Raw genomic sequence first — 23143 nt, 5'->3', positions numbered from 1 at the left:
TTCTAGTGGTGTGAAAATTTGCAGGTGTTGAAATCTAAGCTCCTTGACTGGCACACATCTTGGGTGTTAGACAGGGGAGCGCAAATCCTGGATGTCCGCTTTAGTTTGGGTTGAATTTTAGGTTTTATATATGCTTTAAGCATCTAGAGTTCACGGAAAAAAACACTTGTTCTCCTAAAGCCTTTATTCCTTTGTCCTTTGCATTACCAATGCTCTCTCTAGAAGGTAGAGGACTGCACATATGTCCAAGCTGGCCATTCTACAATAGACCTGCCTCGTGTCAGGCTTGACAAAAAATGTAAACACCTCATCACATCTATCCTCATCACCACTGAACTACCGAGGCTGAGGGAAAAAGCATGCTAAATTGAAAAAATGTAAACATCTTTTCGCATTTCACAAAGGCAATAGCATTGACGCCCTTAATTGAGTCTTCATTAATTGTCTTCAGACTAATGAGGTTAGTACTTGGGACAGAATGTTTTGTTGTAAAACAGTTTCGGAGGCTTCCCAGCCCTCAAATCTACTCAAGAGATGGAGAGAAGGTAGAACTGTCTCAAAACATCTTTATAGCATACCCTCCCTTTTTCCTTTGTTCTGTTTCATGCCCTTCTAGTGGTGTGAAAATTTGCAGGTGTTGAAATCTAAGCTCCTTGACTGGCACACATCTTGGGTATTAGATAGGGGAGCGCAATTCCTGGATGTCCGCTTTAGTTTGGGTTGAATTTTAGGTTTTATATATGCTTTAAGCATCTAGAGTTCATGGAAAAAAACACTTGTTCTCCTAAAGCCTTTATTCCTTTGTCCTTTGCATTACCAATGCTCTTTCTAGAAGGTAGAGGACTGCACATATGTCCAAGCTGGCCATTCTACAATAGACCTGCCTCGTGTCAGGCTTGACAAAAAATGTAAACACCTCATCACATCTATCCTCATCACCACTGAACTACCGAGGCTGAGGGAAAAAGCATGCTAAATTGAAAAAATGTAAACATCTTTTCGCATTTCACAAAGGCAATAGCATTGACGCCCTTAATTGAGTCTTCATTAATTGTCTTCAGACTATTGAGGTTAGTACTTGGGACAGAATGTTTTGTTGGATGGTAAAACAGTTTCGGAGGCTGCCCAGCCCTCACGTCTACTCAAGAGATGGAGAGAAGGTAGAACTGTCTCAAAACATCTTTATAGCATACCCTCCCTTTTTCCTTTGTTCTGTTTCATGTCATTCTAGTGGTGTGAAAATGTGCAGGTGTTGAAGTCTAAGCTCCTTGACTGGCACAAATCTCGGTACTAGAGAGGGGAGCTGGAGTTCACGGAAAGAACACTTGTTGTGCTGAAGACTTTATTCCTTTGACCTTTGGATTACCAATGCTGTCTCTGGAAGGTAGAGGACCGCACATATGTCGAAGCTGTCCATTCTACGAAAAACCTGCCTCGTGTGAGGCTTGAACTCACGACCTTCAGATTATGAGACTGACGCGCCAACTGCGCCAACGAGGCTGAGGGAATGCGCCTGCTAAATTGAAAAACAATTTTAAACACCTTTTCGCATTTCATAAAGACAATAGCATTGACACACTTAATTGGGTCTTCATTAATTGTCCTGAGAATAAATAGAAGGCTGAGACCTCTGTTACTGCATATCAGTCAGTCAAGCTGCGCTCATTTTGAGTTGTGAGACTTTTAAAGAGGTGCTTGCATTGGCCAGGAATCGAACCCGGGTCTCCCGCGTGGCAGGCGAGAATTCGACCACTGAACCACCAATGCCCACATGTTGGAAAAAGGAGTTCCATTGAAGACGCCATCGCGTGTAGACAGAATCTTTTTCTTGATGGTCCATCAGTACTACATACTAAACCACATACTAACCTCATCACCACTGAACTACCAATGCCCACATTGTGTTCCACTGCACCACTGGACAGTCGCACTAATGACATTTGTACTTGGGACAGAATGTTTTGCTGAAAGGTAAAACAGTTTCGGAAACTGCCCAACCCTCGTGTCTACTCAAGAGATGGAGAGAAGGTAGAAGTGTCTTAAATCATCTTTATAGCATACCTTCCTTTTTCCCTTTGTTGTGTTTCATGCCATTCTAGTGGGGTGAGAATTTGCAGATGCAGAGGCGAGAATTCGACCACTGAACCACCAATGCCCATGTGCCGGAGAAAGGAGTTCCATTGAAGACGCCATCGCGTGTAGACAGAATGTTTTTTGATGGTCCATCAGTACTACGTACTAAACCCAACACTAACCTCATCACCACTGAACTACCAATGCCTACATTGTGTTCCACTGCACCTCTGGACAGTCACACTAATGAAGTTAGTACTTGGGACAGAATGTTTTGTTGGAAAACTGTTTCGGAAGCTGTCCACCCATCACGTCTACTCAAGAGATGGAGAGAAGGTAGAAATGTCTTAAAACATCTTTATAGCATACCTTCCCTTTTTCCTTTGTTCTGTTTCATGCCCTTCTAGTGGTGTGAAAATTTGCAGGTGTTGAAATCTAAGCTCCTTGACTGGCACACATCTTGGGTATTAGACAGGGGAGCGCAATTCCTGGATGTCCGCTTTAGTTTGGGTTGAATTTTAGGTTTTATATATGCTTTAAGCATCTAGAGTTCACGGAAAAAAACACTTGTTCTCCTAAAGCCTTTATTCCTTTGTCCTTTGCATTACCAATGCTCTCTCTAGAAGGTAGAGGACTGCACATATGTCCAAGCTGGCCATTCTACAATAGACCTGCCTCGTGTCAGGCTTGACAAAAAATGTAAACACCACCTCATCACATCTATCCTCATCACCACTGAACTACCGAGGCTGAGGGAAAAAGCATGCTAAATTGAAAAAATGTAAACATCTTTTCGCATTTCACAAAGGCAATAGCATTGACGCCCTTAATTGAGTCTTCATTAATTGTCTTCAGACTAATGAGGTTAGTACTTGGGACAGAATGTTTTGTTGGATGGTAAAACAGTTTCGGAGGCTGCCCAGCCCTCACGTCTACTCAAGAGATGGAGAGAAGGTAGAACTGTCTCAAAACATCTTTATAGAATACCCTCCCTTTTTCCTTTGTTCTGTTTCATGTCATTCTAGTGGTGTGAAAATGTGCAGGTGTTGAAGTCTAAGCTCCTTGACTGGCACAAATCTCGGTACTAGAGAGGGGAGCTGGAGTTCACGGAAAGAACACTTGTTGTGCTGAAGACTTTATTCCTTTGACCTTTGGATTACCAATGCTGTCTCTGGAAGGTAGAGGACCGCACATATGTCGAAGCTGTCCATTCTACGAAAAACCTGCCTCGTGTGAGGCTTGAACTCACGACCTTCAGATTATGAGACTGACGCGCTGCCAACTGTTAATTGTAAACACCTTTTCGCATTTCATAAAGACAATAGCATTGACACACTTAATTGGGTCTTCATTAATTGTCCTGAGAATAAATAGAAGGCTGAGACCTCTGTAACTGCATATCAGTCAGTCAAGCTGAGACTTTTAAAGAGGCGCTTGCAGCCTAAACCACATACTAACCTCATCACCACTGAACTACCAATGCCCACATTGTGTTCCACTGCACCACTGGACAGTCGCACTAATGACATTTGTACTTGGGACAGAATGTTTTGCTGAAAGGTAAAACAGTTTCGGAAACTGCCCAACCCTCGTGTCTACTCAAGAGATGGAGAGAAGGTAGAAGTGTCTTAAATCATCTTTATAGCATACCTTCCTTTTTCCCTTTGTTGTGTTTCATGCCATTCTAGTGGGGTGAGAATTTGCAGATGCAGAGGCGAGAATTCGACCACTGAACCACCAATGCCCATGTGCCGGAGAAAGGAGTTCCATTGAAGACGCCATCGCGTGTAGACAGAATGTTTTTTGATGGTCCATCAGTACTACGTACTAAACCCAACACTAACCTCATCACCACTGAACTACCAATGCCCACATTGTGTTCCACTGCACCTCTGGACAGTCACACTAATGAAGTTAGTACTTGGGACAGAATGTTTTGTTGGAAAACTGTTTCGGAAGCTGTCCACCCATCACGTCTACTCAAGAGATGGAGAGAAGGTAGAAATGTCTTAAAACATCTTTATAGCATACCTTCCCTTTTTCCTTTGTTCTGTTTCATGCCCTTCTAGTGGTGTGAAAATTTGCAGGTGTTGAAATCTAAGCTCCTTGACTGGCACACATCTTGGGTATTAGACAGGGGAGCGCAATTCCTGGATGTCCGCTTTAGTTTGGGTTGAATTTTAGGTTTTATATATGCTTTAAGCATCTAGAGTTCACGGAAAAAAACACTTGTTCTCCTAAAGCCTTTATTCCTTTGTCCTTTGCATTACCAATGCTCTCTCTAGAAGGTAGAGGACTGCACATATGTCCAAGCTGGCCATTCTACAATAGACCTGCCTCGTGTCAGGCTTGACAAAAAATGTAAACACCACCTCATCACATCTATCCTCATCACCACTGAACTACCGAGGCTGAGGGAAAAAGCATGCTAAATTGAAAAAATGTAAACATCTTTTCGCATTTCACAAAGGCAATAGCATTGACGCCCTTAATTGAGTCTTCATTAATTGTCTTCAGACTAATGAGGTTAGTACTTGGGACAGAATGTTTTGTTGTAAAACAGTTTCGGAGGCTGCCCAGCCCTCAAGTCTACTCAAGAGATGGAGAGAAGGTAGAACTGTCTCAAAACATCTTTATAACATACCCTCCCTTTTTCCTTTGTTCTGTTTCATGTCATTCTAGTGGTGTGAAAATGTGCAGGTGTTGAAGTCTAAGCTCCTTGACTGGCACAAGTCTCGGTACTAGAGAGGGGAGCTGGAGTTCACGGAAAGAACACTTGTTGTGCTGAAGACTTTATTCCTTTGACCTTTGGATTACCAATGCTGTCTCTGGAAGGTAGAGGACCGCACATATGTCGAAGCTGTCCATTCTACAAAAAACCTGCCTCGTGTGAAGCTTGAACTCACAACCTTCAGATTATGAGACTGAGGCGCTGCCAACTGCGCCAACGAGGCTGAGGGAATGCGCCTGCTAAATTGAAAAACAATTGTAAACACCTTTTCGCATTTCATAAAGACAATAGCATTGACACACTTAATTGGGTCTTCATTAATTGTCCTGAGAATAAATACAAGGCTGAGACCTCTGTTACTGCATATCAGTCAGTCAAGCTGCGCTCATTTTGAGTTGTGAGACTTTTAAAGATGCCCTTGCATTGGCCGGGAATCGAACCCGGGTCTCCCGCGTGGCAGGCGAGAATTCGACCACTGAACCACCAATGCCCACGTGTTGGAAAAAAGAAGTTCCATTGAAGACGCCATCGCGTGTAGACAAAATCTTTTTCTTGATGGTCCATCAGTACTACATACTAAACCACATACTAACCTCATCACCACTGAACTACCAATGCCCACATTGTGTTCCACTGCACCACTGGACAGTCGCACTAATGACATTTGTACTTGGGACAGAATGTTTTGCTGAAAGGTAAAACAGTTTCGGAAACTGCCCAACCCTCGTGTCTACTCAAGAGATGGAGAGAAGGTAGAAGTGTCTTAAATCATCTTTATAGCATACCTTCCTTTTTCCCTTTGTTGTGTTTCATGCCATTCTAGTGGGGTGAGAATTTGCAGATGCAGAGGCGAGAATTCGACCACTGAACCACCAATGCCCATGTGCCGGAGAAAGGAGTTCCATTGAAGACGCCATCGCGTGTAGACAGAATGTTTTTTGATGGTCCATCAGTACTACGTACTAAACCACATACTAACCTCATCACCACTGAACTACCAATGCCCACATTGTGTTCCACTGCACCACTGGACAGTCGCACTAATGACATTTGTACTTGGGACAGAATGTTTTGTTGAATGGTAAAACTGTTTCGGAAGCTGTCCACCCATCACGTCTACTCAACAGATGGAGAGAAGGTAGAAATGTCTTAAAACATCTTTATAGCATACCTTCCCTTTTTCCTTTGTTCTGTTTCATGCCCTTCTAGTGGTGTGAAAATTTGCAGGTGTTGAAATCTAAGCTCCTTGACTGGCACACATCTTGGGTATTAGACAGGGGAGCGCAATTCCTGGATGTCCGCTTTAGTTTGGCTTGAATTTTAGGTTTTATATATGCTTTAAGCATCTAGAGTTCACGGAAAAAAACACTTGTTCTCCTAAAGCCTTTATTCCTTTGTCCTTTGCATTACCAATGCTCTCTCTAGAAGGTAGAGGACTGCACATATGTCCAAGCTGGCCATTCTACAATAGACCTGCCTCGTGTCAGGCTTGACAAAAAATGTAAACACCTCATCACATCTATCCTCATCACCACTGAACTTCCGAGGCTGAGGGAAAAAGCATGCTAAATTGAAAAAATGTAAACATCTTTTCGCATTTCACAAAGGCAATAGCATTGACGCCCTTAATTGAGTCTTCATTAATTGTCTTCAGACTAATGAGGTTAGTACTTGGGACAGAATGTTTTGTTGTAAAACAGTTTCGGAAGCTGCCCAGCCCTCAAGTCTACTCAAGAGATGGAGAGAAGGTAGAACTGTCTCAAAACATCTTTATAGCATACCCTCCCTTTTTCCTTTGTTCTGTTTCATGTCATTCTAGTGGTGTGAAAATGTGCAGGTGTTGAAGTCTAAGCTCCTTGACTGGCACAAGTCTCGGTACTAGAGAGGGGAGCTGGAGTTCACGGAAAGAACACTTGTTGTGCTGAAGACTTTATTCCTTTGACCTTTGGATTACCAATGCTGTCTCTGGAAGGTAGAGGACCGCACATATGTCGAAGCTGTCCATTCTACGAAAAACCTGCCTCGTGTGAGGCTTGAACTCACGACCTTCAGATTATGAGACTGACGCGCTGCCAACTGTTAATTGTAAACACCTTTTCGCATTTCATAAAGACAATAGCATTGACACACTTAATTGGGTCTTCATTAATTGTCCTGAGAATAAATAGAAGGCTGAGACCTCTGTTACTGCATATCAGTCAGTCAAGCTGAGACTTTTAAAGAGGCGCTTGCATTGGCCGGGAATCGAACCCGGGTCTCCCGCGTGGCAGGCGAGAATTCGACCACTGAACCACCAATGCCCACGTGTTGTAAAAAGGAGTTCCATTGAAGACGCCATCGCGTGTAGACAGAATGTTTTTTGATGGTCCATCAGTACTACGTACTAAACCACATACTAACCTCATCACCACTGAACTACCAATGCCCACATTGTGTTCCACTGCACCACTGGACAGTCGCACTAATGACATTTGTACTTGGGACAGAATGTTTTGTTGAAAGGTAAAACTGTTTCGGAAGCTGTCCACCCATCACGTCTACTCAACAGATGGAGAGAAGGTAGAAATGTCATAAAACATCTTTATAGCATACCTTCCCTTTTTCCTTTGTTCTGTTTCATGCCCTTCTAGTGGTGTGAAAATTTGCAGGTGTTGAAATCTAAGCTCCTTGACTGGCACACATCTTGGGTATTAGACAGGGGAGCGCAATTCCTGGATGTCCGCTTTAGTTCGGCTTGAATTTTAGGTTTTATATATGCTTTAAGCATCTAGAGTTCACGGAAAAAAACACTTATTCTCCTAAAGCCTTTATTCCTTTGTCCTTTGCATTACCAATGCTCTCTCTAGAAGGTAGAGGACTGCACATATGTCCAAGCTGGCCATTCTACAGTAGACCTGCCTTGTGTCAGGCTTGACAAAAAATGTAAACACCTCATCACATCTATCCTCATCACCACTGAACTACCGAGGCTGAGGGAAAAAGCATGCTAAATTGAAAAAATGTAAACATCTTTTCGCATTTCACAAAGGCAATAGCATTGACGCCCTTAATTGAGTCTTCATTAATTGTCTTCAGACTATTGAGGTTAGTACTTGGGACAGAATGTTTTGTTGGATGATAAAACAGTTTCGGAGGCTGCCCAGCCCTCACGTCTACTCAAGAGATGGAGAGAAGGTAGAACTGTCTCAAAACATCTTTATAGCATACCCTCCCTTTTTCCTTTGTTCTGTTTCATGTCATTCTAGTGGTGTGAAAATGTGCAGGTGTTGAAGTCTAAGCTCCTTGACTGGCACAAATCTCGGTACTAGAGAGGGGAGCTGGAGTTCACGGAAAGAACACTTGTTGTGCTGAAGACTTTATTCCTTTGACCTTTGGATTACCAATGCTGTCTCTGGAAGGTAGAGGACCGCACATATGTCGAAGCTGTCCATTCTACGAAAAACCTGCCTCGTGTGAGGCTTGAACTCACGACCTTCAGATTATGAGACTGACGCGCCAACTGCGCCAACGAGGCTGAGGGAATGCGCCTGCTAAATTGAAAAACAATTTTAAACACCTTTTCGCATTTCATAAAGACAATAGCATTGACACACTTAATTGGGTCTTCATTAATTGTCCTGAGAATAAATAGAAGGCTGAGACCTCTGTTACTGCATATCAGTCAGTCAAGCTGCGCTCATTTTGAGTTGTGAGACTTTTAAAGAGGTGCTTGCATTGGCCAGGAATCGAACCCGGGTCTCCCGCGTGGCAGGCGAGAATTCGACCACTGAACCACCAATGCCCACGTGTTGGAAAAAGGAGTTCCATTGAAGACGCCATCGCGTGTAGACAGAATCTTTTTCTTGATGGTCCATCAGTACTACATACTAAACCACATACTAACCTCATCACCACTGAACTACCAATGCCCACATTGTGTTCCACTGCACCACTGGACAGTCGCACTAATGACATTTGTACTTGGGACAGAATGTTTTGCTGAAAGGTAAAACAGTTTCGGAAACTGCCCAACCCTCGTGTCTACTCAAGAGATGGAGAGAAGGTAGAAGTGTCTTAAATCATCTTTATAGCATACCTTCCTTTTTCCCTTTGTTGTGTTTCATGCCATTCTAGTGGGGTGAGAATTTGCAGATGCAGAGGCGAGAATTCGACCACTGAACCACCAATGCCCATGTGCCGGAGAAAGGAGTTCCATTGAAGACGCCATCGCGTGTAGACAGAATGTTTTTTGATGGTCCATCAGTACTACGTACTAAACCCAACACTAACCTCATCACCACTGAACTACCAATGCCTACATTGTGTTCCACTGCACCTCTGGACAGTCACACTAATGAAGTTAGTACTTGGGACAGAATGTTTTGTTGGAAAACTGTTTCGGAAGCTGTCCACCCATCACGTCTACTCAAGAGATGGAGAGAAGGTAGAAATGTCTTAAAACATCTTTATAGCATACCTTCCCTTTTTCCTTTGTTCTGTTTCATGCCCTTCTAGTGGTGTGAAAATTTGCAGGTGTTGAAATCTAAGCTCCTTGACTGGCACACATCTTGGGTATTAGACAGGGGAGCGCAATTCCTGGATGTCCGCTTTAGTTTGGGTTGAATTTTAGGTTTTATATATGCTTTAAGCATCTAGAGTTCACGGAAAAAAACACTTGTTCTCCTAAAGCCTTTATTCCTTTGTCCTTTGCATTACCAATGCTCTCTCTAGAAGGTAGAGGACTGCACATATGTCCAAGCTGGCCATTCTACAATAGACCTGCCTCGTGTCAGGCTTGACAAAAAATGTAAACACCACCTCATCACATCTATCCTCATCACCACTGAACTACCGAGGCTGAGGGAAAAAGCATGCTAAATTGAAAAAATGTAAACATCTTTTCGCATTTCACAAAGGCAATAGCATTGACGCCCTTAATTGAGTCTTCATTAATTGTCTTCAGACTAATGAGGTTAGTACTTGGGACAGAATGTTTTGTTGGATGGTAAAACAGTTTCGGAGGCTGCCCAGCCCTCACGTCTACTCAAGAGATGGAGAGAAGGTAGAACTGTCTCAAAACATCTTTATAGAATACCCTCCCTTTTTCCTTTGTTCTGTTCCATGTCATTCTAGTGGTGTGAAAATGTGCAGGTGTTGAAGTCTAAGCTCCTTGACTGGCACAAATCTCGGTACTAGAGAGGGGAGCTGGAGTTCACGGAAAGAACACTTGTTGTGCTGAAGACTTTATTCCTTTGACCTTTGGATTACCAATGCTGTCTCTGGAAGGTAGAGGACCGCACATATGTCGAAGCTGTCCATTCTACGAAAAACCTGCCTCGTGTGAGGCTTGAACTCACGACCTTCAGATTATGAGACTGACGCGCTGCCAACTGTTAATTGTAAACACCTTTACCTTTCCACTTTAGTTTGGCTTGAATTTTAGGTTTTATATATGCTTTAAGCATCTAGAGTTCACGGAAAAAAACACTTATTCTCCTAAAGCCTTTATTCCTTTGTCCTTTGCATTACCAATGCTTTCTCTAGAAGGTAGAGGACTGCACATATGTCCAAGCTGGCCATTCTACAATAGACCTGCCTTGTGTCAGGCTTGACAAAAAATGTAAACACCTCATCACATCTATCCTCATCACCACTGAACTACCGAGGCTGAGGGAAAAAGCATGCTAAATTGAAAAAATGTAAACATCTTTTCGCATTTCACAAAGGCAATAGCATTGACGCCCTTAATTGAGTCTTCATTAATTGTCTTCAGACTATTGAGGTTAGTACTTGGGACAGAATGTTTTGTTGGATGATAAAACAGTTTCGGAGGCTGCCCAGCCCTCACGTCTACTCAAGAGATGGAGAGAAGGTAGAACTGTCTCAAAACATCTTTATAGCATACCCTCCCTTTTTCCTTTGTTCTGTTTCATGTCATTCTAGTGGTGTGAAAATGTGCAGGTGTTGAAGTCTAAGCTCCTTGACTGGCACAAATCTCGGTACTAGAGAGGGGAGCTGGAGTTCACGGAAAGAACACTTGTTGTGCTGAAGACTTTATTCCTTTGACCTTTGGATTACCAATGCTGTCTCTGGAAGGTAGAGGACCGCACATATGTCGAAGCTGTCCATTCTACGAAAAACCTGCCTCGTGTGAGGCTTGAACTCACGACCTTCAGATTATGAGACTGACGCGCTGCCAACTGTTAATTGTAAACACCTTTTCGCATTTCATAAAGACAATAGCATTGACACACTTAATTGGGTCTTCATTAATTGTCCTGAGATTAAATAGAAGGCTGAGACCTCTGTTACTGCATATCAGTCAGTCAAGCTGAGACTTTTAAAGAGGCGCTTGCATTGGCAGGGAATCGAACCCGGGTCTCCCGCGTGGCAGGCGAGAATTCGACCACTGAACCACCAATGCCCACGTGTTGGAAAAAGGAGTTCCATTGAAGACGCCATCGCGTGTAGACAGAATGTTTTCTGATGGTCCATCAGTACTACGTACTAAACCACATACTAACCTCATCACCACTGAACTACCAACGCCCACATTGTGTTCCACTGCACCACTGGACAGTTGCACTAATGACATTTGTACTTGGGACAGAATGTTTTGTTGAAAGGTAAAACTGTTTCGGAAGCTGTCCACCCATCACGTCTACTCAACAGATGGAGAGAAGGTAGAAATGTCTTAAAACATCTTTATAGCATACCTTCCCTTTTTCCTTTGTTCTGTTTCATGCCCTTCTAGTGGTGTGAAAATTTGCAGGTGTTGAAATCTAAGCTCCTTGACTGGCACACATCTTGGGTATTAGACAGGGGAGCGCAATTCCTGGATGTCCGCTTTAGTTTGGCTTGAATTTTAGGTTTTATATATGCTTTAAGCATCTAGAGTTCACGGAAAAAAACACTTGTTCTCCTAAAGCCTTTATTCCTTTGTCCTTTGCATTACCAATGCTCTCTCTAGAAGGTAGAGGACTGCACATATGTCCAAGCTGGCCATTCTACAATAGACCTGCCTCGTGTCAGGCTTGACAAAAAATGTAAACACCTCATCACATCTATCCTCATCACCACTGAACTACCGAGGCTGAGGGAAAAAGCATGCTAAATTGAAAAAATGTAAACATCTTTTCGCATTTCACAAAGGCAATAGCATTGACGCCCTTAATTGAGTCTTCATTAATTGTCTTCAGACTAATGAGGTTAGTACTTGGGACAGAATGTTTTGTTGTAAAACAGTTTCGGAGGCTGCCCAGCCCTCACGTCTACTCAAGAGATGGAGAGAAGGTAGAACTGTCTCAAAACATCTTTATAGCATACCCTCCCTTTTTCCTTTGTTCTGTTTCATGTCATTCTAGTGGTGTGAAAATGTGCAGGTGTTGAAGTCTAAGCTCCTTGACTGGCACAAATCTCGGTACTAGAGAGGGGAGCTGGAGTTCACGGAAAGAACACTTGTTGTGCTGAAGACTTTATTCCTTTGACCTTTGGATTACCAATGCTGTCTCTGGAAGGTAGAGGACCGCACATATGTCGAAGCTGTCCATTCTACGAAAAACCTGCCTCGTGTGAGGCTTGAACTCACGACCTTCAGATTATGAGACTGACGCGCTGCCAACGGCGCCAACGAGGCTGAGGGAATGCGCCCGCTAAATTGAAAAACAATTGTAAACACCTTTTCGCATTTCATAAAGACAATAGCATTGACACACTTAATTGGGTCTTCATTAATTGCCCAGCCCTCACGTCTACTCAAGAGATGGAGAGAAGGTAGAACTGTCTCAAAACATCTTTATAGCATACCCTCCCTTTTTCCTTTGTTCTGTTTCATGTCATTCTAGTGGTGTGAAAATGTGCAGGTGTTGAAGTCTAAGCTCCTTGACTGGCACAAATCTCAGTACTAGAGAGGGGAGCTGGAGTTCACGGAAAGAACACTTGTTGTGCTGAAGACTTTATTCCTTTGACCTTTGGATTACCAATGCTGTCTCTGGAAGGTAGAGGACCGCACATATGTCGAAGCTGTCCATTATACGAAAAACCTGCCTCGTGTGAGGCTTGAACTCACGACCTTCAGATTATGAGACTGACGCGCTGCCAACTGCGCCAACGAGGCTGAGGGAATGTGCCTGCTAAATTGAAAAACAATTGTAAACACCTTTTCGCATTTCATAAAGACAATAGCATTGACACACTTAATTGGGTCTTCATTAATTGTCCTGAGAATAAATAGAAGGCTGAGACCTCTGTTACTGCATATCAGTCAGTCAAGCTGAGACTTTTAAAGAGGCGCTTGCATTGGCCAGGAATCGAACCCGGCTCTCCCGCGTGGCAGGCGAGAATTCGACCATTGAACCACCAATGCCCACGTATTGGAAAAAGGAGTTCCATTGAAGAGTTTTGTTGGATGGTAAAACAGTTTCGGAGGCTGCCCAGCCCTCACGTCTACTCAAGAGATGGTCCATCAGTACTACATACTAAACCACATACTAACCTCATCACCACTGAACTACCAATGCCCACATTGTGTTCCACTGCACCACTGGACAGTCGCACTAATGACATTTGTACTTGGGACAGAATGTTTTGCTGAAAGGTAAAACAGTTTCGGAAACTGCCCAACCCTCGTGTCTACTCAAGAGATGGAGAGAAGGTAGAAGTGTCTTAAATCATCTTTATAGCATACCTTCCTTTTTCCCTTTGTTGTGTTTCATGCCATTCTAGTGGGGTGAGAATTTGCAGATGCAGAGGCGAGAATTCGACCACTGAACCACCAATGCCCATGTGCCGGAGAAAGGAGTTCCATTGAAGACGCCATCGCGTGTAGACAGAATGTTTTTTGATGGTCCATCAGTACTACGTACTAAACCACATACTAACCTCATCACCACTGAACTACCAATGCCCACATTGTGTTCCACTGCACCACTGGACAGTCGCACTAATGACATTTGTACTTGGGACAGAATGTTTTGTTGAAAGGTAAAACTGTTTCGGAAGCTGTCCACCCATCACGTCTACTCAACAGATGGAGAGAAGGTAGAAATGTCTTAAAACATCTTTATAGCATACCTTCCCATTTTCCTTTGTTCTGTTTCATGCCCTTCTAGTGGTGTGAAAATTTGCAGGTGTTGAAATCTAAGCTCCTTGACTGGCACACATCTTGGGTATTAGACAGGGGAGCGCAATTCCTGGATGTCCGCTTTAGTTTGGCTTGAATTTTAGGTTTTATATATGCTTTAAGCATCTAGAGTTCACGGAAAAAAACACTTGTTCTCCTAAAGCCTTTATTCCTTTGTCCTTTGCATTACCAATGCTCTCTCTAGAAGGTAGAGGACTGCACATATGTCCAAGCTGGCCATTCTACAATAGACCTGCCTCGTGTCAGGCTTGACAAAAAATGTAAACACCTCATCACATCTATCCTCATCACCACTGAACTTCCGAGGCTGAGGGAAAAAGCATGCTAAATTGAAAAAATGTAAACATCTTTTCGCATTTCACAAAGGCAATAGCATTGACGCCCTTAATTGAGTCTTCATTAATTGTCTTCAGACTAATGAGGTTAGTACTTGGGACAGAATGTTTTGTTGTAAAACAGTTTCGGAAGCTGCCCAGCCCTCAAGTCTACTCAAGAGATGGAGAGAAGGTAGAACTGTCTCAAAACATCTTTATAGCATACCCTCCCTTTTTCCTTTGTTCTGTTTCATGTCATTCTAGTGGTGTGAAAATGTGCAGGTGTTGAAGTCTAAGCTCCTTGACTGGCACAAGTCTCGGTACTAGAGAGGGGAGCTGGAGTTCACGGAAAGAACACTTGTTGTGCTGAAGACTTTATTCCTTTGACCTTTGGATTACCAATGCTGTCTCTGGAAGGTAGAGGACCGCACATATGTCGAAGCTGTCCATTCTACGAAAAACCTGCCTCGTGTGAGGCTTGAACTCACGACCTTCAGATTATGAGACTGACGCGCTGCCAACTGTTAATTGTAAACACCTTTTCGCATTTCATAAAGACAATAGCATTGACACACTTAATTGGGTCTTCATTAATTGTCCTGAGAATAAATAAAAGGCTGAGACCTCTGTTACTGCATATCAGTCAGTCAAGCTGAGACTTTTAAAGAGGCGCTTGCATTGGCCGGGAATGGAACCCGGGTCTGCCGCGTGGCAGGCGAGAATTCGACCACTGAACCACCAATGCCCACGTGTTGTAAAAAGGAGTTCCATTGAAGACGCCATCGCGTGTAGACAGAATGTTTTTTGATGGTCCATCAGTACTACGTACTAAACCACATACTAACCTCATCACCACTGAACTACCAATGCCCACATTGTGTTCCACTGCACCACTGGACAGTCGCACTAATGACATTTGTACTTGGGACAGAATGTTTTGTTGAAAGGTAAAACTGTTTCGGAAGCTGTCCACCCATCACGTCTACTCAACAGATGGAGAGAAGGTAGAAATGTCTTAAAACATCTTTATAGCATACCTTCCCTTTTTCCTTTGTTCTGTTTCATGCCCTTCTAGTGGTGTGAAAATTTGCAGGTGTTGAAATCTAAGCTCCTTGACTGGCACACATCTTGGGTATTAGACAGGGGAGCGCAATTCCTGGATGTCCGCTTTAGTTTGGCTTGAATTTTAGGTTTTATATATGCTTTAAGCATCTAGAGTTCACGGAAAAAAACACTTGTTCTCCTAAAGCCTTTATTCCTTTGTCCTTTGCATTACCAATGCTCTCTCTAGAAGGTAGAGGACTGCACATATGTCCAAGCTGGCCATTCTACAATAGACCTGCCTTGTGTCAGGCTTGACAAAAAATGTAAACACCTCATCACATCTATCCTCATCACCACTGAACTACCGAGGCTGAGGGAAAAAGCATGCTAAATTGAAAAAATGTAAACATCTTTTCGCATTTCACAAAGGCAATAGCATTGACGCCCTTAATTGAGTCTTCATTACTTGTCTTCAGACTAATGAGGTTAGTACTTGGGACAGAATGTTTTGTTGTAAAACAGTTTCGGAGGCTGCCCAGCCCTCACGTCTACTCAAGAGATGGAGAGAAGGTAGAACTGTCTCAAAACATCTTTATAGCATACCCTCCCTTTTTCCTTTGTTCTGTTTCATGTCATTCTAGTGGTGTGAAAATGTGCAGGTGTTGAAGTCTAAGCTCCTTGACTGGCACAAATCTCGGTACTAGAGAGGGGAGCTGGAGTTCACGGAAAGAACACTTGTTGTGCTGAAGACTTTATTCCTTTGACCTTTGGATTACCAATGCTGTCTCTGGAAGGTAGAGGACCGCACATATGTCGAAGCTGTCCATTCTACGAAAAACCTGCCTCGTGTGAGGCTTGAACTCACGACCTTCAGATTATGAGACTGACGCGCTGCCAACGGCGCCAACGAGGCTGAGGGAATGCGCCCGCTAAATTGAAAAACAATTGTAAACACCTTTTCGCATTTCATAAAGACAATAGCATTGACACACTTAATTGGGTCTTCATTAATTGCCCAGCCCTCACGTCTACTCAAGAGATGGAGAGAAGGTAGAACTGTCTCAAAACATCTTTATAGCATACCCTCCCTTTTTCCTTTGTTCTGTTTCATGTCATTCTAGTGGTGTGAAAATGTGCAGGTGTTGAAGTCTAAGCTCCTTGACTGGCACAAATCTCAGTACTAGAGAGGGGAGCTGGAGTTCACGGAAAGAACACTTGTTGTGCTGAAGACTTTATTCCTTTGACCTTTGGATTACCAATGCTGTCTCTGGAAGGTAGAGGACCGCACATATGTCGAAGCTGTCCATTATACGAAAAACCTGCCTCGTGTGAGGCTTGAACTCACGACCTTCAGATTATGAGACTGACGCGCTGCCAACTGCGCCAACGAGGCTGAGGGAATGTGCCTGCTAAATTGAAAAACAATTGTAAACACCTTTTCGCATTTCATAAAGACAATAGCATTGACACACTTAATTGGGTCTTCATTAATTGTCCTGAGAATAAATAGAAGGCTGAGACCTCTGTTACTGCATATCAGTCAGTCAAGCTGAGACTTTTAAAGAGGCGCTTGCATTGGCCAGGAATCGAACCCGGCTCTCCCGCGTGGCAGGCGAGAATTCGACCATTGAACCACCAATGCCCACGTATTGGAAAAAGGAGTTCTATTGAAGAGTTTTGTTGGATGGTAAAACAGTTTCGGAGGCTGCCCAGCCCTCACGTCTACTCAAGAGATGGTCCATCAGTACTACATACTAAACCACATACTAACCTCATCACCACTGAACTACCAATGCCCACATTGTGTTCCACTGCACCACTGGACAGTCGCACTAATGACATTTGTACTTGGGACAGAATGTTTTGCTGAAAGGTAAAACAGTTTCGGAAACTGCCCAACCCTCGTGTCTACTCAAGAGATGGAGAGAAGGTAGAAGTGTCTTAAATCATCTTTATAGCATACCTTCCTTTTTACCTTTGTTGTGTTTCATGCCATTCTAGTGGGGTGAGAATTTGCAGATGCAGAGGCGAGAATTCGACCACTGAACCACCAATGCCCATGTGCCGGAGAAAGGAGTTCCATTGAAGACGCCATCGCGTGTAGACAGAATGTTTTTTGATGGTCCATCAGTACTACGTACTAAACCACATACTAACCTCATCACCACTGAACTACCAATGCCCACATTGTGTTCCACTGCACCACTGGACAGTCGCACTAATGACATTTGTACTTGGGACAGAATGTTTTGTTGAAAGGTAAAACTGTTTCGGAAGCTGTCCACCCATCACGTCTACTCAACAGATGGAGAGAAGGTAGAAATGTCTTAAAACATCTTTATAGCATACCTTCCCATTTTCCTTTGTTCTGTTTCATGCCCTTCTAGTGGTGTGAAAATTTGCAGGTGTTGAAATCTAAGCTCCTTGACTGGCACACATCTTGGGTATTAGACAGGGGAGCGCAATTCCTGGATGTCCGCTTTAGTTTGGCTTGAATTTTAGGTTTTATATATGCTTTAAGCATCTAGAGTTCACGGAAAAAAACACTTGTTCTCCTAAAGCCTTTATTCCTTTGTCCTTTGCATTACCAATGCTCTCTCTAGAAGGTAGAGGACTGCACATATGTCCAAGCTGGCCATTCTACAATAGACCTGCCTCGTGTCAGGCTTGACAAAAAATGTAAACACCTCATCACATCTATCCTCATCACCACTGAACTTCCGAGGCTGAGGGAAAAAGCATGCTAAATTGAAAAAATGTAAACATCTTTTCGCATTTCACAAAGGCAATAGCATTGACGCCCTTAATTGAGTCTTCATTAATTGTCTTCAGACTAATGAGGTTAGTACTTGGGACAGAATGTTTTGTTGTAAAACAGTTTCGGAAGCTGCCCAGCCCTCAAGTCTACTCAAGAGATGGAGAGAAGGTAGAACTGTCTCAAAACATCTTTATAGCATACCCTCCCTTTTTCCTTTGTTCTGTTTCATGTCATTCTAGTGGTGTGAAAATGTGCAGGTGTTGAAGTCTAAGCTCCTTGACTGGCACAAGTCTCGGTACTAGAGAGGGGAGCTGGAGTTCACGGAAAGAACACTTGTTGTGCTGAAGACTTTATTCCTTTGACCTTTGGATTACCAATGCTGTCTCTGGAAGGTAGAGGACCGCACATATGTCGAAGCTGTCCATTCTACGAAAAACCTGCCTCGTGTGAGGCTTGAACTCACGACCTTCAGATTATGAGACTGACGCGCTGCCAACTGTTAATTGTAAACACCTTTTCGCATTTCATAAAGACAATAGCATTGACACACTTAATTGGGTCTTCATTAATTGTCCTGAGAATAAATAAAAGGCTGAGACCTCTGTTACTGCATATCAGTCAGTCAAGCTGAGACTTTTAAAGAGGCGCTTGCATTGGCCGGGAATCGAACCCGGGTCTCCCGCGTGGCAGGCGAGAATTCGACCACTGAACCACCAATGCCCATGTGTTGTAAAAAGGAGTTCCATTGAAGACGCCATCGCGTGTAGACAGAATGTTTTTTGATGGTCCATCAGTACTACGTACTAAACCACATACTAACCTCATCACCACTGAACTACCAATGCCCACATTGTGTTCCACTGCACCACTGGACAGTCGCACTAATGACATTTGTACTTGGGACAGAATGTTTTGTTGAAAGGTAAAACTGTTTCGGAAGCTGTCCACCCATCACGTCTACTCAACAGATGGAGAGAAGGTAGAAATGTCTTAAAACATCTTTATAGCATACCTTCCCTTTTTCCTTTGTTCTGTTTCATGCCCTTCTAGTGGTGTGAAAATTTGCAGGTGTTGAAATCTAAGCTCCTTGACTGGCACACATCTTGGGTATTAGACAGGGGAGCGCAATTCCTGGATGTCCGCTTTAGTTTGGCTTGAATTTTAGGTTTTATATATGCTTTAAGCATCTAGAGTTCACGGAAAAAAACACTTGTTCTCCTAAAGCCTTTATTCCTTTGTCCTTTGCATTACCAATGCTCTCTCTAGAAGGTAGAGGACTGCACATATGTCCAAGCTGGCCATTCTACAATAGACCTGCCTTGTGTCAGGCTTGACAAAAAATGTAAACACCTCATCACATCTATCCTCATCACCACTGAACTACCGAGGCTGAGGGAAAAAGCATGCTAAATTGAAAAAATGTAAACATCTTTTCGCATTTCACAAAGGCAATAGCATTGACGCCCTTAATTGAGTCTTCATTAATTGTCTTCAGACTATTGAGGTTAGTACTTGGGACAGAATGTTTTGTTGGATGATAAAACAGTTTCGGAGGCTGCCCAGCCCTCACGTCTACTCAAGAGATGGAGAGAAGGTAGAACTGTCTCAAAACATCTTTATAGCATACCCTCCCTTTTTCCTTTGTTCTGTTTCATGTCATTCTAGTGGTGTGAAAATGTGCAGGTGTTGAAGTCTAAGCTCCTTGACTGGCACAAATCTCGGTACTAGAGAGGGGAGCTGGAGTTCACGGAAAGAACACTTGTTGTGCTGAAGACTTTATTCCTTTGACCTTTGGATTACCAATGCTGTCTCTGGAAGGTAGAGGACCGCACATATGTCGAAGCTGTCCATTCTACGAAAAACCTGCCTCGTGTGAGGCTTGAACTCACGACCTTCAGATTATGAGACTGACGCGCTGCCAACGGCGCCAACGAGGCTGAGGGAATGCGCCTGCTAAATTGAAAAACAATTGTAATCACCTTTTCGCATTTCATAAAGACAATAGCATTGACACACTTAATTGGGTCTTCATTAATTGCCCAGCCCTCACGTCTACTCAAGAGATGGAGAGAAGGTAGAACTGTCTCAAAACATCTTTATAGCATACCCTCCCTTTTTCCTTTGTTCTGTTTCATGTCATTCTAGTGTTGTGAAAATGTGCAGGTGTTGAAGTCTAAGCTCCTTGACTGGCACAAATCTCGGTACTAGAGAGGGGAGCTGGAGTTTACAGAAAGAACACTTGTTGTGCTGAAGACTTTATTCCTTTGACCTTTGGATTACCAATGCTGTCTCTGGAAGGTAGAGGACCGCACATATGTCGAAGCTGTCCATTCTACGAAAAACCTGCCTCGTGTTAGGCTTGAACTCACGACCTTCAGATTATGAGACTGACGCGCTGCCAACTGTTAATTGTAAACACCTTTTCGCATTTCATAAAGACAATAGCATTGACACACTTAATTGGGTCTTCATTAATTGTCCTGAGAATAAATAGAAGGCTGAGACCTCTGTTACTGCATATCAGTCAGTCAAGCTGAGACTTTCAAAGAGGCGCTTGCATTGGCCGGGAATCGAACCCGGGTCTCCCGCGTGGCAGGCGAGAATTCGACCACTGAACCACCAATGCCCACGTGTTGTAAAAAGGAGTTCCATTGAAGACGCCATCGCGTGTAGACAGAATGTTTTTTGATGGTCCATCAGTACTACGTACTAAACCACATACTAACCTCATCACCACTGAACTACCAATGCCCACATTGTGTTCCACTGCACCACTGGACAGTCGCACTAATGACATTTGTACTTGGGACAGAATGTTTTGTTGAAAGGTAAAACTGTTTCGGAAGCTGTCCACCCATCATGTCTACTCAACAGATGGAGAGAAGGTAGAAATGTCGTAGAACATCTTTATAGCATACCTTCCCTTTTTCCTTTGTTGTGTTTCATGCCCTTCTAGTGGTGTGAAAATTTGCAGGTGTTGAAATCTAAGCTCCTTGACTGGCACACATCTTGGGTATTAGACAGGGGAGCGCAATTCCTGGATGTCCGCTTTAGTTTGGGTTGAATTTTAGGTTTTATATATGCTTTAAGCATCTAGAGTTCACGGAAAAAAACACTTGTTCTCCTAAAGCCTTTATTCCTTTGTCCTTTGCATTACCAATGCTCTCTCTAGAAGGTAGAGGACTGCACATGTGTCCAAGCTGGCCATTCTACAATAGACCTGCCTCGTGTCAGGCTTGACAAAAAATGTAAACACCTCATCACATCTATCCTCATCACCACTGAACTACCGAGGCTGAGGGAAAAAGCATGCTAAATTGAAAAAATGTAAACATCTTTTCGCATTTCACAAAGGCAATAGCATTGACGCCCTTAATTGAGTCTTCATTAATTGTCTTCAGACTATTGAGGTTAGTACTTGGGACAGAATGTTTTGTTGGATGGTAAAACAGTTTCGGAGGCTGCCCAGCCCTCACGTCTACTCAAGAGATGGAGAGAAGGTAGAACTGTCTCAAAACATCTTTATAGCATACCCTCCCTTTTTCCTTTGTTCTGTTTCATGTCATTCTAGTGGTGTGAAAATGTGCAGGTGTTGAAGTCTAAGCTCCTTGACTGGCACAAATCTCGGTACTAGAGAGGGGAGCTGGAGTTCACGGAAAGAACACTTGTTGTGCTGAAGACTTTATTCCTTTGACCTTTGGATTACCAATGCTGTCTCTGGAAGGTAGAGGACCGCACATATGTCGAAGCTGTCCATTCTACGAAAAACCTGCCTCGTGTTAGGCTTGAACTCACGACCTTCAGATTATGAGACTGACGCGCTGCCAACTGTTAATTGTAAACACCTTTTCGCATTTCATAAAGACAATAGCATTGACACACTTAATTGGGTCTTCATTAATTGTCCTGAGAATAAATAGAAGGCTGAGACCTCTGTTACTGCATATCAGTCAGTCAAGCTGAGACTTTTAAAGAGGCGCTTGCATTGGCCGGGAATCGAACCCGGGTCTCCCGCGTGGCAGGCGAGAATTCGACCACTGAACCACCAATGCCCACGTGTTGTAAAAAGGAGTTCCATTGAAGACGCCATCGCGTGTAGACAGAATGTTTTTTGATGGTCCATCAGTACTACGTACTAAACCACACACTAACCTCATCACCACTGAACTACCAATGCCCACATTGTGTTCCACTGCACCTCTGGACAGTCACACTAATGAAGTTAGTACTTGGGACAGAATGTTTTGTTGGAAAACTGTTTCGGAAGCTGTCCACCCATCACGTCTACTCAAGAGATGGAGAGAAGGTAGAAATGTTTTAAAACATCTTTATAGCATACCTTCCCTTTTTCCTTTGTTCTGTTTCATGCCCTTCTAGTGGTGTGAAAATTTGCAGGTGTTGAAATCTAAGCTCCTTGACTGGCACACATCTTGGGTATTAGACAGGGGAGCGCAATTCCTGGATGTCCGCTTTAGTTTGGGTTGAATTTTAGGTTTTATATATGCTTTAAGCATCTAGAGTTCACGGAAAAAAACACTTGTTCTCCTAAAGCCTTTATTCCTTTGTCCTTTGCATTACCAATGCTCTCTCTAGAAGGTAGAGGACTGCACATATGTCCAAGCTGGCCATTCTACAATAGACCTGCCTCGTGTCAGGCTTGACAAAAAATGTAAACACCTCATCACATCTATCCTCATCACCACTGAACTACCGAGGCTGAGGGAAAAAGCATGCTAAATTGAAAAAATGTAAACATCTTTTCGCATTTCACAAAGGCAATAGCATTGACGCCCTTAATTGAGTCTTCATTAATTTTCTATCTGATTTATTGCTTAGTACAGATAAAGTCATTATAGTGGGTGACTTTAACATCCATGTAGATGCTGACAGTAACTGCCTGAGCACTGCGTTTAATTCATTACTAGATTCAATTGGTTTTTCCCAAAATGTAAATAAACCCACTCACTGTTTTAGTCACACATTAGACCTTGTACTTACATATGGCATTGAAACTGATAATTTAATAGTATTTCCTCATAACTCTCTTTTGTCTGACCATTTTCTAATAACATTTGAATTTACAATAACGGACTATACAGCAG

The 23143-nt window shown here is 43.1% G+C and overlaps 9 non-coding genes across 9 annotated transcripts; all 9 read right to left on the bottom strand.

Moving 5' to 3' along the window:
• Positions 1–1696: 1696 nt before the first annotated feature.
• On the bottom strand, positions 1697–1767 carry trnag-gcc (transfer RNA glycine (anticodon GCC)). Its single transcript has one exon. It is a non-coding gene; the product is annotated as a tRNA-Gly (tRNA).
• A 3456-nt stretch (positions 1768–5223) lies between these two features.
• On the bottom strand, positions 5224–5294 carry trnag-gcc (transfer RNA glycine (anticodon GCC)). Its single transcript has one exon. It is a non-coding gene; the product is annotated as a tRNA-Gly (tRNA).
• A 1739-nt stretch (positions 5295–7033) lies between these two features.
• On the bottom strand, positions 7034–7104 carry trnag-gcc (transfer RNA glycine (anticodon GCC)). Its single transcript has one exon. It is a non-coding gene; the product is annotated as a tRNA-Gly (tRNA).
• Positions 7105–8514: 1410 nt separating this feature from the next.
• trnag-gcc (transfer RNA glycine (anticodon GCC)) lies at positions 8515–8585 on the bottom strand. Its single transcript has one exon. It is a non-coding gene; the product is annotated as a tRNA-Gly (tRNA).
• A 4241-nt stretch (positions 8586–12826) lies between these two features.
• On the bottom strand, positions 12827–12899 carry trnam-cau (transfer RNA methionine (anticodon CAU)). The gene has a single exon. It is a non-coding gene; the product is annotated as a tRNA-Met (tRNA).
• A 3704-nt stretch (positions 12900–16603) lies between these two features.
• Positions 16604–16676, bottom strand: trnam-cau (transfer RNA methionine (anticodon CAU)). Its single transcript has one exon. It is a non-coding gene; the product is annotated as a tRNA-Met (tRNA).
• Positions 16677–18690: 2014 nt separating this feature from the next.
• On the bottom strand, positions 18691–18761 carry trnag-gcc (transfer RNA glycine (anticodon GCC)). Its single transcript has one exon. It is a non-coding gene; the product is annotated as a tRNA-Gly (tRNA).
• Positions 18762–20596: 1835 nt separating this feature from the next.
• trnag-gcc (transfer RNA glycine (anticodon GCC)) lies at positions 20597–20667 on the bottom strand. Its single transcript has one exon. It is a non-coding gene; the product is annotated as a tRNA-Gly (tRNA).
• A 1355-nt stretch (positions 20668–22022) lies between these two features.
• On the bottom strand, positions 22023–22093 carry trnag-gcc (transfer RNA glycine (anticodon GCC)). Its single transcript has one exon. It is a non-coding gene; the product is annotated as a tRNA-Gly (tRNA).
• Between the last annotated feature and the right edge of the window lie 1050 nt (positions 22094–23143).

The sequence above is a fragment of the Channa argus genome, unplaced genomic scaffold (assembly GCF_033026475.1).
Source record: "Channa argus isolate prfri unplaced genomic scaffold, Channa argus male v1.0 Contig022, whole genome shotgun sequence".
Classification (NCBI taxonomy): Eukaryota; Metazoa; Chordata; class Actinopteri; order Anabantiformes; family Channidae; genus Channa; species Channa argus.
Note: the sequence above shows the minus strand (reverse complement) of the source record. Positions and strands in the feature narration are given on the sequence as shown.